Genomic DNA, 14,705 nt, shown 5'->3' with positions numbered 1-14,705 from the left:
TCAAAAAATAACCCGCTCCTGATCACTTTAGATGTAAGTGCATTATATAGTAATATTGTAATGACAGGGTAGGGAGACAGACAGGTGAGCCCTAATCTACCCGCTCCTGATCACTTTACATGTAAGTGCATTATATAGTAATATTGTAATGACAGGGTAGGGAGACAGACAGGTGAGCCCTAATCTACCCGCTCCTGATCACTTTACATGTAAGTGCATTATATAGTAATATTGAGCACTCCTTAGGTTTAAAAAACCTCAGAAATATTTTTGAAAAAGACAGCGATCTCCAACCATCGCAAATTACATTTTATTGTGACCGCATGGAATTTATCCTCAAAAATAATGTTTGTTCCTCTGACAACAATATATACCATCAAGTAAAGGGTACTGCGATGGGTACTAGGGTAGCCCCGAGTTTCGCCAATATTTTTATGGGTGCATTTGAGGACCAATTTATATGGAACCACCCTTGGGCTATGAATCATATTCTCCTATATAAAAGATATATAGATGACCTGTTTTTTGTATGGAATGGCAACATGACAAGTGCGAACAATTTTTGTAATTCACTCAATGAGAATCAATGGGGCATCAGATTCACATTCAATATTCAAGAAAAAGAAACTGACTATCTTGACCTGACAATCACCTTCTCAGGAGATAATTTTATAACATGCACTTTTTAAAAAAAAAGTAGACACCAATAGCGACTTACATTTTAATAGTGGTCACCATCCGAAATAGCTTAAAACATCCCTTATAGCCAGTATAAGAGAATTAGAAAAAACTGTACTGTAATATTATACAAACGATTTAAAGATAAAAGGATATCCAAATACACTGCAAGCCGATGCCTACAAGAAGACTCTAACACTGTCCCAAGAGGATTGTTTACCAGAACATGCCATTAATGATCAAAAAACTGGAAAAGGACCCCAAGAACATGCGAATGTGACTACAAATTTTGGATTCAATTTTATTACACAGTAAAGTACATCATATAAAAGAATAGGAGACATACTCCGCAGACGTTGGCTTGTACGCCAAACCGATCCTCCAAAAAATTCTACCTCTCAAACCGACAATTACGTTCAAAAGGGCGAGAACTATCAAAAATATTCTGGCCCCAAGTCGGGTGAATTTTTCTGTACTAAAGGGCAATTCGGGACATGAGATGCAACCACGTAACCCTTTGCCCGCAGTGGGGAGCTTTAAATGTGGGCTAAATAGGTGTCTATGTTGTAAATCTATCGCGGATAAAACCTATACATCCCGGTCACGACAAACTGAAAAAATATTTCATATCGAGGCAAATTTAAACTGCCAGTCTAACGTTGTGCTCCACCCAATGAATTGTATATGTGGAGTCCAGTATGTAGGGAGGACAATTCAGCCGCTACATTGCAGACTGTGAAGAGAATCCCCCTCCGCAGCGGTTCTAGACCTTCCTCATGTGCCACATGAGGGTCATTTCCATGTTTTACCCCCAATTGACCGAATCCAAGAAAATCACCCAGATCGCTTTAATACTCTCGGTAAAAGAGAAATCTTTTGGATTTATAAGTTAAAAACACTAAAACCGATCGGTCTGAACGAACTCAATGAGACCATTGTTTGAATCGACTTTTCATGAACACTTTTTTAGTATAGCGGAATAAGAAGCGTTTTTCTCTGCAGATACACCGCCATGGAAATGAAGATCCCTACATGGAAAAATACTCCCCGGGGTCACTAACATGGGCAGCTCCTTCTCTCTTTCTACACCCCCTTCTTCAGTTCTTACCCTTCTAGTGGAGCGCTCCGTCTAGATCATTTACATCCATGAAGGTCACGTTACTATGACAACCCTGAACACCCTCAAATAAAAGCTTTTTTATCAAACCAATAAAATATATATAAACTTTTGATCGCATGTTCAGCTTTTTTTGGAAAATAAGTTGAACAAACATATAAAGATACGAGATAAGGTTTTTACAATTTTATACTTTTAACTATTTTATCAATTTCTTGAGAGATTTTATGTGTCTATACAAAAATATATTTGGAACTTTTGATATTCCCACTCCTCTTATATTTATAACCCTTTCAGCCTTTCAGCGATAATCTCACATTAGAATCCTTTTTTATGGTCTTTTCTCTATGACAACTGATGGCTTTATATGTAGAACATGCAGGACTAAACGAAGAGTTAATGAATTTATATATGTGTGTGCATTTATGTATGTAGAGACTCATATGTATTTACATGTTTTTCATTCGTCCCCCTTTTTTCTGTTTTCCATTGTTTTTATCTTAGTAACATCCTTTTTTATGGTCTTTTATATTATGGACTGAATAGTGTGTTCTAGGTGCTTTTATGTGTTATTTGTGTGTTTCTTGTGTACAAAATTCTCTGCCGTAACCTGCCCTCCGTTTGACCTATAACCTAACCCGGTAGTCATTTGGGCTACCGACTTTGAAATTTGACTATATAAGCAGAGAATCCTCTTTGGACTAATTACTTGTACTTGACCTGACGAAGAGGCCGATACACATATATTGCTGCTGTTCTATGTACAATTAAAACTTTAAATTCCTATATGGCTGCGCCCTTGGATTTTTCCACCCTTCTCCCTTTTCCTTCTACTGGATTCGTTTAGCGGCGTTTGTTCCAAAATCTACGGATCAGAAATTGGGCAGCAACCGGCTCTTGCCAGGGCAATTTGGATAGGCATTTTTGGATGTTTTGCTCCCAGCATAACATTATCAGGTCAGCACATTTGACCACTTTTTCCTTCCACGTGATCACACAGGTTCATGCACGATTTGCTCTTTGTTTTTATCTTTCTCCATAGCGTGAATGTAATGATAGTGACACACGGGTGAGCGGCGTCTGGGGGAGATTCTTTGTGACTTGATTCCTCGGTCGGTGTCTGAGCTTATGCCCAGCTGGGACCCGTAGAGAGGCAGAGTGCTCTTATAAGAATGTAATAATAATGTTATTTATAAAACACCCACATACTTCATAGCGCTGTACAATAAGATCCAGGATTCAGGGATACAATTTCAATCAAAATGTTACCATACAAACATAAGGAGAGAGAGGCCAGAATGGCAGAAAATACAAGCTCAGCAGGTGAGTGAAGGTGCGGCTGGATGAGGGCAGGTGTGAGTACAGTCTCAGCAGGTGAGTGAAGGTGCGGCTGGATGAGAGCAGGTGTGAGTACAGTCTCAGCAGGTGAGTGAAGGTGCGGCTGGATGAGGGCAGGTGTGAGTACAGCGTCAGCAGGTGAGTGAAGGTGCGGCTGGATGAGGGCAGATGTGAATACAGTCTCAGCAGGTGAGTGAAGGTGCAGCTGGATGAGAGCAGGTGTGAGTACAGCGTCAGCAGGTGAGAGAATGTCCAGCTGGATGATGGCAGGTGTGAGGACAGCGTCAGCAGGTGAGTGAAGGTGGGGCTGGATGAGGGCAGGTGTGAATACAGCCTCAGCAGGTGAGTGAAGGTGCGGCTGGATGAGGGCAGGTGTGAATAAAGTCTCAGCAGGTGAGAGAATGTCCAGCTGGATGATGGCAGGTGTGAGGACAGCGTCAGCAGGTGAGTGAAGGTGGGGCTGGATGAGGGCAGGTGTGAATACAGCCTCAGCAGGTGAGTGAAGGTGCGGCTGGATGAGGGCAGGTGTGAATAAAGTCTCAGCAGGTGAGTGAAGGTGCGGCTGGATGAGGGCAGGTGTGAATACAGTCTCAGCAGGTGAGTGAAGGTGCGGCTAGATGAGGGCAGGTGTGAATACAGTCTCAGCAGGTGAGTGAAGGTGCGGCTGGATAAGGGCAGGTGTGAATACAGTCTCAGCAGGTGAGTGAAGGTTGGGCTGGATGAGGGCAGGTGTGAATACAGTCTCAGCAGGTGAGTGAAGGTGCGGCTGGATGAGGGCAGGTGTGAATAAAGTCTCAGCAGGTGAGTGAAGGTGCGGCTGGATGAGGGCAGGTGTGAATACATCCTCAGCAGGTGAGTGAAGGTGCGGCTGGATGAGGGCAGGTGTGAATACAGTCTCAGCAGGTGAGTGAAGGTGCGGCTGGATGAGGGCAGGTGTGAATACAGTCTCAGCAGGTGAGTGAAGGTGCGGCTGGATGAGGGCAGGTGTGAATACAGCCTCAGCAGGGGAGTGAAGGTGCGGCTGGATGAGGGCAGGTGTGAGTACAGCGTCAGCAGGTGAGTGAAGGTGCGGCTGGATAAGAGCGGGTGTGAGTACAGTCTCAGCAGGTGAGTGAAGGTGCGGCTGGATGAGGGCAGGTGTGAATACAGTCTCTGCAGGTGAGTGAAGGTGCGGCTGGATGAGGGCAGGTGTGAGTACAGCGTCAGCAGGTGAGTGAAGGTGCGGCTGGATGAGGGCAGGTGTGAATACAGTCTCAGCAGGTGAGTGAAGGTGCGGCTGGATGAGGGCAAGTGTGAATAAATCCTCAGCAGGTGAGTGAAGGTGCCGCTGGATGAGGGCAGGTGTGAATACAGTCTCAGCAGGTGAGTGAAGGTGCGGCTGGATGAGGGCAGGTGTGAGTACAGCGTCAGCAGGTGAGTGAAGGTGCGGCTGGATGAGGGCAGGTGTGAATACAGTCTCAGCAGGTGAGTGAAGGTGCGGCTGGATGAGGGCAAGTGTGAATAAATCCTCAGCAGGTGAGTGAAGGTGCGGCTGGATGAGGGCAGGTGTGAATACAGTCTCAGCAGGTGAGTGAAGGTGCGGCTGGATGAGGGCAGGTGTGAGTACAGCCTCAGCAGGTGAGTGAAGGTGCGGCTGGATGAGGGCAGGTGTGAATACAGTCTCAGCAGGTGAGTGAAGGTGCGGCTGGATGAGGGCAGGTGTGAATACAGTCTCAGCAGGTAAGTGAAGGTGCGGCTGGATGAGGGCAGGTGTGAGTACAGCGTCAACAGGTGAGTGAAGGTGCGGCTGGATGAGAGCGGGTGTGAGTACAGTCTCAGCAGGTGAGTGAAGCTGCGGCTGGATGAGGGCAGGTGTGAATACAGTTTCAGCAGGTGAGTGAAGGTGCGGCTGGATGAGGGCAGGCGCGAATACAGTCTCAGCAGGTGAGTGAAGGTGCGGCTGGATGAGGGCAGGTGTGAATACATTCTCTTTAGGTGAGTAAAGGTGCGGCTGGATGTGGGCAGGCGTGAATACAGTCTCAGCAGGTAAGTGAAGGTGCGGCTGGATGAGGGCAGTTGTGAATACATCCTCTTTAGGTGAGTGAAGGTGCGGCTGGATGAGGGCAGTTGTGAATACATCCTCAGCAGGGGAGTGAAGGTGCGGCTGGCTGAGGGCAGGTGAGTGAAGGTGCGGCTGGATGAGAGCAGGTGGGAACACATCCTCAGTAGGTGAGTGAAGGTGCGGCTGGATGAGGGCAGGTGTGAATACAGTCTCAGCAGGGGAGTGAAGGTGCGGTTGGATATATACACATCACTATACATATACACATCACTATACATATACGCACATCACTATACATATACACGCATCACTATACATATACACACATCACTATACATATACACGCATCACTATACATATACACATCACTATACATATATACACATCACTATACATATATACACATCACTATACATATACACGCATCACTATACATATACACGCATCACTATACATATACACATCACTATACATATATACACATCACTATACATATATACACATCACTATACACATATACACACATCACTATACATATACACGCATCACTATACATATACACGCATCACTATACATATACACATCACTATACATATATACACATCACTATACATATATACACATCACTATACATATACACGCATCACTATACATATACACATCACTATACATATATACACATCACTATACATATATACACATCACTATACACATATACACACATCACTATACACATATACACACATCACTATACATATACACATCACTATACATATATACACATCACTATACATATATACACATCACTATACATATATACACATCACTATATACATATATACGCATCACTATACATATATACGCATCACTATATACATATATACACATCACTATACATATATACACATCACTATACATATACACATCACTATACATATACGCGCATCACTATACATATACACGCATCACTATACATATATACACATCACTATACATATATACACATCACTATACATATACACATCACTATACATATACACACATCACTATACATATACACGCATCACTATACATATACACGCATCACTATACATATACACACATCACTATACATATACACATCACTATACATATATACACATCACTATACATATACACGCATCACTATACATATACACACATCACTATACATATACACACATCACTATACATATATACATCACTATACATATATACACATCACTATACACATATACACACATCACTATACATATACACACATCACTATACACATCACTATACATATACACGCATCACTATACATATACACATCACTATACATATACACGCATCACTATACATATATACACATCACTATACATATACACACATCACTATACATATATACACATCACTATACATATACACACATCACTATACATATACACATCACTATACATATACACATCACTATACATATACACACATCACTATACACATATACACATCACTATACACATACACACATCACTATACACATATACACATCACTACATATACACGCATCACTATACATATATACGCATCACTATACATATATACGCATCACTATACATATATACGCATCACTATACATATATACACATCACTATACATATATACACATCACTATACATATATACACATCACTATACATATATACACATCACTATACATATATACACATCACTATACATATATACACATCACTATACATATACACATGACTATACATATACACGCATCACTATACATATACACGCATCACTATACATATACACACATCACTATACATATACACACATCACTATACATATACACATCACTATACATATATACACATCACTATACATATATACACATCACTATACATATACACATCACTATACATATACACACATCACTATACATATACACATGACTATACATATACACACATCACTATACATATATACACACATCACTATACATATACACGCATCACTATACATATACACATCACTATACATATATACACATCACTATACATATACACACATCACTATACATATACACACATCACTATACACATCACTATACATATATACACATCACTATACATATATACACATCACTATACATATATACACATCACTATACATATACACATCACTATACATATATACGCATCACTATACATATACACGCATCACTATACATATATACACATCACTATACATATACACATCACTATACATATATACACACATCACTATACATATATACACACATCACTATACATATACACACATCACTATACATATACACATCACTATACATATACACACATCACTATACATATACACACATCACTATACATATATACACATCACTATACATATACACATCACTATACACATACACACATCACTATACATATATACACATCACTATACATATACACACATCACTATACATATACACACATCACTATACATATACACATCACTATACATATACACATCACTATACATATACACACATCACTATACATATATACACATCACTATACATATACACACATCACTATACATATACACACATCACTATACATATACACACATCACTATACATATACACACATCACTATACATATACACACATCACTATACATATACACACATCACTATACATATACACATCACTATACATATACACACATCACTATACATATACACACATCACTATACATATACACATCACTATACATATACACACATCACTATACATATACACATCACTATACATATACACATCACTATACATATACACATCACTATACATATACACATCACTATACATATACACACATCACTATACATATACACACATCACTATACATATATACACATCACTATACATATATACATCACTATACATATACACATCACTATACATATATACACATCACTATACATATATACACATCACTATACATATACACACACATCACTATACATATACACACATCACTATACATATACACATCACTATACATATACACATCACTATACATATACACATCACTATACATATATACACATCACTATACATATATACACATCACTATACATATACACATCACTATACATATACACATCACTATACATATACACATCACTATACATATATACGCATCACTATACATATATACACATCACTATACATATATACACATCACTATACATATATACACATCACTATATACATATATACACATCACTATACATATATACACATCACTATATACATATATACGCATCACTATACATATACACACATCACTATATACATATATACGCATCACTATACATATACACACATCACTATACATATACACGCATCACTATACATATATACGCATCACTATACATATACACACACATCACTATACATATACACATCACTATACATATACACACACATCACTATACATATACACATCACTATACATATACACACATCACTATACATATATACACATCACTATACATATACACATCAATATACATATACACACATCACTATACATATATACACATCACTATACATATATACACATCACTATACATATATACACATCACTATACATATATACATCACTATACATATATACATCACTATACATATACACACATCACTATACATATACACACATCACTATACATATATACACATCACTATACATATATACACATCACTATACATATACACACATCACTATACATATACACGCATCACTATACATATACACGCATCACTATACACATCACTATACATATACACATCACTATACATATACACACATCACCATACATATACACACATCACTATACATATACACACATCACTATACATATACACACATCACTATACATATATACACATCACTATACATATATACACATCACTATACATATATACACATCACTATACATATATACACATCACTATACATATACACATCACTATACATATACACACATCACTATACATATATACACATCACTATACATATATACACATCACTATACATATATACGCATCACTATACATATATACGCATCACTATACATATATACGCATCACTATACATATATACGCATCACTATACATATATACGCATCACTATTCATATATACGCATCACTATACATATATACACATCACTATACATATATACACATCACTATACATATACACACATCACTATACATATATACACATCACTATACATATATACACATCACTATACATATATACACATCACTATACATATATACACATCACTATACATATATACACATCACTATACATATACACACATCACTATACATATATACACATCACTATACATATATACACATCACTATACATATATACACATCACTATACATATATACGCATCACTATACATATACACGCATCACTATACACATCACTATACATATACACATCACTATACATATACACATCACTATACATATACACACATCACTATACATATATACACATCACTATACATATATACACATCACTATACATATACACACATCACTATACATATATACACATCACTATACATATATACACATCACTATACATATACACACATCACTATACATATACACATCACTATACATATACACGCATCACTATACATATACACATCACTATACATATACACACATCACTATACATATACACACATCACTATACATATACACACATCACTATACATATACACATCACTATACATATACACATCACTATACATATACACACATCACTATACACATATACACATCACTATACACATACACACATCACTATACACATATACACATCACTACATATACACGCATCACTATACATATATACGCATCACTATACATATATACGCATCACTATACATATATACGCATCACTATACATATATACGCATCACTATACATATATACACATCACTATACATATATACACATCACTATACATATATACACATCACTATACATATATACACATCACTATACATATATACACATCACTATACATATACACATGACTATACATATACACGCATCACTATACATATACACGCATCACTATACATATACACACATCACTATACATATACACACATCACTATACATATACACATCACTATACATATATACACATCACTATACATATATACACATCACTATACATATATACACATCACTATACATATACACACATCACTATACATATACACATGACTATACATATACACACATCACTATACATATATACACACATCACTATACATATACACGCATCACTATACATATACACATCACTATACATATATACACATCACTATACATATACACACATCACTATACATATACACATCACTATACATATACACACATCACTATACATATACACACATCACTATACATATACACACATCACTATACATATACACACATCACTATACATATATACACATCACTATATACATATATACACATCACTATACATATACACACATCACTATACATATACACACATCACTATACATATACACACATCACTATACATATACACACATCACTATACATATATACACATCACTATACATATACACACATCACTATACACATATACCCATCACTATACATATACACACATCACTATACATATACACATCACTATACATATACACATCACTATACATATACACACATCACTATACATATACACACATCACTATACATATATACACATCACTATACATATATACACATCACTATACATATATACACATCACTATACATATACACATCACTATACATATACACATCACTATACATATACACATCACTATACATATACACATCACTATACATATACACATCACTATACATATATACACATCACTATACATATATACACATCACTATACATATATACACATCACTATACATATACACATCACTATACATATACACGCATCACTATACATATACACACATCACTATACATATACACATCACTATACATATATACACATCACTATACATATATACACATCACTATACATATACACATCACTATACATATACACACATCACTATACATATACACATGACTATACATATACACACATCACTATACATATATACACACATCACTATACATATACACGCATCACTATACATATACACATCACTATACATATATACACATCACTATACATATACACACATCACTATACATATACACATCACTATACATATACACACATCACTATACATATACACACATCACTATACATATACACACATCACTATACATATACACACATCACTATACATATATACACATCACTATATACATATATACACATCACTATACATATACACACATCACTATACATATACACACATCACTATACATATACACACATCACTATACATATACACACATCACTATACATATATACACATCACTATACATATACACACATCACTATACACATATACCCATCACTATACATATACACACATCACTATACATATACACATCACTATACATATACACATCACTATACATATACACACATCACTATACATATACACACATCACTATACATATATACACATCACTATACATATATACACATCACTATACATATATACACATCACTATACATATACACATCACTATACATATACACATCACTATACATATACACATCACTATACATATACACATCACTATACATATACACATCACTATACATATATACACATCACTATACATATATACACATCACTATACATATATACACATCACTATACATATACACATCACTATACATATACACACATCACTATACATATACACGCATCACTATACATATACACGCATCACTATACATATACACACATCACTATACATATACACATCACTATACATATATACACATCACTATACATATACACGCATCACTATACATATACACACATCACTATACATATACACACATCACTATACATATATACATCACTATACATATATACACATCACTATACACATATACACACATCACTATACATATACACACATCACTATACACATCACTATACATATACACGCATCACTATACATATACACATCACTATACATATACACGCATCACTATACATATATACACATCACTATACATATACACACATCACTATACATATATACACATCACTATACATATATACACATCACTATACATATACACACATCACTATACATATATACACATCACTATACATATACACACATCACTATACATATATACATCACTATACATATATACACATCACTATACATATACACATCACTATACATATATACACACATCACTATACATATATACACATCACTATACATATATACATCACTATACATATATACACATCACTATACATATACACACATCACTATACATATACACACATCACTATACATATACACACATCACTATACATATATACACACATCACTATACATATACACATCACTATACATATATACATCACTATACATATTACACATCACTATACATATACACATCACTATACATATATACACACATCACTATACATATACACATCACTATACATATACACATCACTATACATATATACACATCACTATACATATACACATCACTATACATATATACACATCACTATACATATATACACATCACTATACATATACACACATCACTATACATATATACACATCACTATACATATACACACATCACTATACATATACACGCATCACTATACATATACACATCACTATACATATACACATCACTATACATATATACACATCACTATACATATACACATCACTATACACATATACACATCACTATACATATATACACATCACTATACACATCACTATACATATACACATCACTATACATATATACACATCACTATACATATACACATCACTATACATATTACCACATCACTATACATATATACACATCACTATACATATATACACATCACTATACATATATACACATCACTATACATATACACACACATCACTATACACATCACTATACATATACACATCACTATACATATATACACACATCACTATACATATACACATCACTATACATATATACACATCACTATACATATACACATCACTATACACATATACACATCACTATACATATACACACATCACTATACATATACACACATCACTATACATATACACATCACTATACACATATACACATCACTATACATATATACACATCACTATACATATACACACACATCACTATACACATCACTATACATATACACATCACTATACATATATACACATCACTATACATATACACATCACTATACATATATACACACATCACTATACATATACACATCACTATACATATACACACATCACTATACATATACACATCACTATACACATATACACATCACTATACACATCACTATACATATACACATCACTATACATATACACACATCACTATACATATACACACATCACTATACATATACACACATCACTATACATATACACACATCACTATACATATACACATCACTATACACATATACACATCACTATACATATATACACATCACTATACATATACACACATCACTATACATATACACACATCACTATACATATACACACATCACTATACATATACACACATCACTATACATATACACATCACTATACACATATACACATCACTATACATATATACACATCACTATACATATACACACACATCACTATACACATCACTATACATATACACATCACTATACATATATACACATCACTATACATATACACATCACTATACATATATACACATCACTATACATATACACATCACTATACATATATACACATCACTATACATATATACACATCACTATACACATATACACATCACTATACATATATACACATCACTATACATATATACACATCACTATACATATATACACATCACTATACATATATACACATCACTATACATATATACACATCACTATACATATATACACATCACTATACATATACACATCACTATACATATATACACATACACACATCACTATACATATACACACATCACTATACATATACACACATCACTATACATATATACACATCACTATACATATATACACATCACTATACATATATACACATCACTATACATATACACATCACTATACATATATACACATCACTATACATATATACACATCACTATACATATATACACATCACTATACATATATACACATCACTATACATATACACATCACTATACATATATACGCATCACTATACATATATACACATCACT

Source organism: Rhinoderma darwinii, unplaced genomic scaffold (assembly GCF_050947455.1).
Source record: "Rhinoderma darwinii isolate aRhiDar2 unplaced genomic scaffold, aRhiDar2.hap1 Scaffold_937, whole genome shotgun sequence".
NCBI classification, from domain to species: Eukaryota; Metazoa; Chordata; class Amphibia; order Anura; family Rhinodermatidae; genus Rhinoderma; species Rhinoderma darwinii.
Note: the sequence above shows the minus strand (reverse complement) of the source record.